Here is a 3304-nt window from a genome sequence, read left to right on the forward strand (position 1 = left end):
CTGTGTACAGTGTTCTCCTGGTTCTGCTCCTTTCACTGTGCATCAATTCCTGGAGGTCATTCCAGTTCACATGGAATTCCTCCAGTTCATTATTCCTTTTAGCACAATAGCATTCCATCACCAACAGTTACCACAATTTCTTCAGCCATTCCCCAATTGAAGGACTTCCTCTCATTTTCCAAATTTTTGCCACCACAAAAAGAACAGCTATAAATTTTGTACAAGTCTTTTTCCCTATGATCTTTTTGGGGTTTAAACCCAGCAGAGGTATGGCTGGTTCAAAGAGCAGACAGTCTTTTTTTGTTTGTTTGTTTTTTTTGTTTTGTTTTGTTTTTTTAAAAGCCTTTATTTCCTTCACCATTATTGTTTTACAATACAAATATCACCTTGTGAATACACACAAAAAAAAAACCCTACAGAAGATAATTCTGCTGCATGTAAAATACAGAATGGATATATAGACCTCTTCATTCTTAAAAAACTAGTTTGTTCTGCACATTGGCAAGGATAGGATAGAACACCTCCCCAAACCAGTGTCTGGCCAGAGAGAGACTTGGAGTTACATGCAGTTTCTGCATAAATATATTTTAAAGACATCCACTTCTCTCTCTTTTGCCATCGTCACTGTTGTTATTTGGCCAACCACATGGTCAGGAGGAGGGGTACACTGATTCACAACGTTCAAGTTTTCAGTCGAGATCACCTGCAACCCTTCCTAGAAAAAGGGAATGGATTCATGGCTGTTTTTATGGCCTCGTTAAAATTTAGCCACCAAAGAGACAGGAAAAGAACTCAAAGGAGACACATCCCTGTCGCCTGGCCACACGATGGGCGAACAGGCACAGACACAAGAATGGGTCCCTTCCCACGTCTTCAATTCGTAACAGTTTCAACACCAGAAGGAGATGTTGATGATTCATTTTAGCAAGAGATGCAAAATTGAGTCATGTATACATATCATCGTGGCTTTATGGAATACTTTTATTTCAAAGAAAAACATTGAAGATTGCCTACTGACCATACAGTCAAGACAAGAAAGGCACTAGATACATGGACAAATCTTTCTGCCAAGAAGCACTTTTAAGTATTCACTCTCTTCTCTCTGACATGTAAAAATCTTTAAATTTAGATTTCATAGACATCTTGAAAAATAAAGTTAGGAAATACTTAGAAAATTACAACAGAATCTGTGGTTTGGGTTTTTTGTTGTTTTTTTTTTGTTTGTTTTTTTTTTTTGCACTTTTTTTGACACTATCACTACTGATTTTTACAAAATCAAAAGTTACCAAACCTTTCTGCATCTACCTTTTTTTTTTTTCCACTTGACTATCAGCGCAACAGGTAGAAGAAAGAGCTCAGAATGGAATTCCGTTCAGGTGCTTAGAAACCTTCATATAGATGTTTGCTAGAAAATGGCTTACAGCCCAATCTTTGGGGCAAAGAGATATGAAAAGTATGTTTTCCCAAGAAAATAATACACTTTATTTCCAGACTGGGCTAGAAAGACCAGAACTGAGGATATAAAAGTTTATGTTTATGCTGCCGCATCATATACAAAGGAGCATGGTCATGGGTTATGTAAATCCCCAACCTATCAATGAGAAATGCATACAGTGCATGATAAGTTAAATTCTCTTTATTGTTGTCCAACACAGGTCCTTTGGAGAGGAAGAAAAAAAAAAAAAAAAGATCACAGTGCTGACCAGGTAACTCACTAGGTTAAGTCAAGGTAACTGTTGAAGGATCAAAGGATTAGGGAGGCATTAATTTTATTAGTAGTCCTTAGTACTTTGGGCAGCTCTCTTCCAACTTTGAGCAGCTGTTATGTATCGTTCACCAAACAACTGTATTTCACTTGTCTACTGAGATGGACCATGGGCCAGGGGAAAGAAAAGAAGAAAAAGCTTCAGCTAATGATGGACCTGTATTTTAAGAGCAGCCACTAAACGAACCAGAGGCTTACAAGGATCAAACTGTTGATTTCACAGATAGAAAAGGCCCACTGCACCCGGTTAAATCGGTCAAAAAAGGTGTCCGGCAGCAGCGCCTGAGTCTCCTTGGGAGGCACTCGCTCATGGACGAAGGAGATGGTCACGGTGGTGAACACGAAGCAGCGCATGGCATACAGGAAGGCCAGCAGGGTCTTGCCCCACTCCCTGGGGTACTGGGAGCATTCCAGCTTGGGCATGGGGATCTGGATCCTCTCCAGCCCTCCCTGGTAGCCGTTGGGCACCCCATTGTGCTTGGCCTTGCCACTGAAGCTGCCGTCGGGCCCCGGGCCACCCGTGCCCATGCTCAGGGGCCCTTTGGTGTGCCCATTCTTGTGGGCCTCCAGGTGGTGTTCCATTTTGAGTGTCTCGATCATGTCCAACAAGTGCTGCCCATTGTCAGAGGAGACTCGCGAGAGCGGGGGCTTGGAGAAATCCTCCTGGGTGAAGTGGATCAAGTCTCAGCCCGTGTAGTGGCCCAGGGGCTCACAGTATTCTGGCATGGCATTTTCCAGCAGCCAGTCCATCATCACTTTGGGGGACCAATAGACCACTTCCTTCATTGTTCCGGCAGGCAGAGGGTCCTCCGAGCACTTGACAGGTCAGTAGACCCCGCTCCTCCTCGGAGCTAAGAGGCTCGGCCTCCTCAGCACCTCCATCCTGTGAGCTCTCCACAGAAACTCTTTGGGCAAGTTGGGGGGGTGGGGAGAGCCCTGTGAACTCTTCATGTAGCAGGCCATGCTCCGGGGGCGCATGAGAAGCCGCTTACCTCTGCCTTGGCACAAAGACTCTTCTCATTTTGACGAATGCAGAGAACAGGTAGGACTGAGTCGCAGAAACCGCCAGTCTCAAAAGAACTGAATCAGAGCATTGCTCAGAGATGGGCATGGGGGACAAGCAGGCTACAATCCGTACCACATAAGGAGCTGTAGAGTATGATTTTTTCTCTTCATCTGTGTTCTGGCCACTCTCTGCTTTCTGTTGCTCTGAGGCCTCATCGATTCTCGGGAGGTGACCCTGCGTTACTGAAGACTTCCCAGAAGAGAGCAAGCCAGGGAAGGTGCTGCCAATCTGGGGTCACACACAACAGGGCTTGAATCCAGAACACCTTGACTCCATCCACTGACACGTCTCTCAAGTTTAGTGAAGCTCCTTCGAACTGGCGAGTGCCACTGCTTCCTGCTGCCTTCCTGCTGGAGCCCTCAGCATGTTGGTCCAGCTCAGCTCCAACCTCCTGGACCTCCTTTTTGTCCTCCAGTTTCCAGCTCCTCCTTCCTCTTCTTCCTCCTCCTCCTCCCACTCCTCCTCCTCCCCTT

General features: G+C 45.2%; 1 pseudogene; it reads right to left on the bottom strand.

The window, feature by feature from the left end:
- Positions 1-1906: 1906 nt before the first annotated feature.
- On the bottom strand, positions 1907-2560 carry LOC123234534 (annotated as a pseudogene).
- Between the last annotated feature and the right edge of the window lie 744 nt (positions 2561-3304).

This window comes from Gracilinanus agilis, chromosome 2, assembly GCF_016433145.1.
Source record: "Gracilinanus agilis isolate LMUSP501 chromosome 2, AgileGrace, whole genome shotgun sequence".
Classification (NCBI taxonomy): domain Eukaryota; kingdom Metazoa; phylum Chordata; class Mammalia; order Didelphimorphia; family Didelphidae; genus Gracilinanus; species Gracilinanus agilis.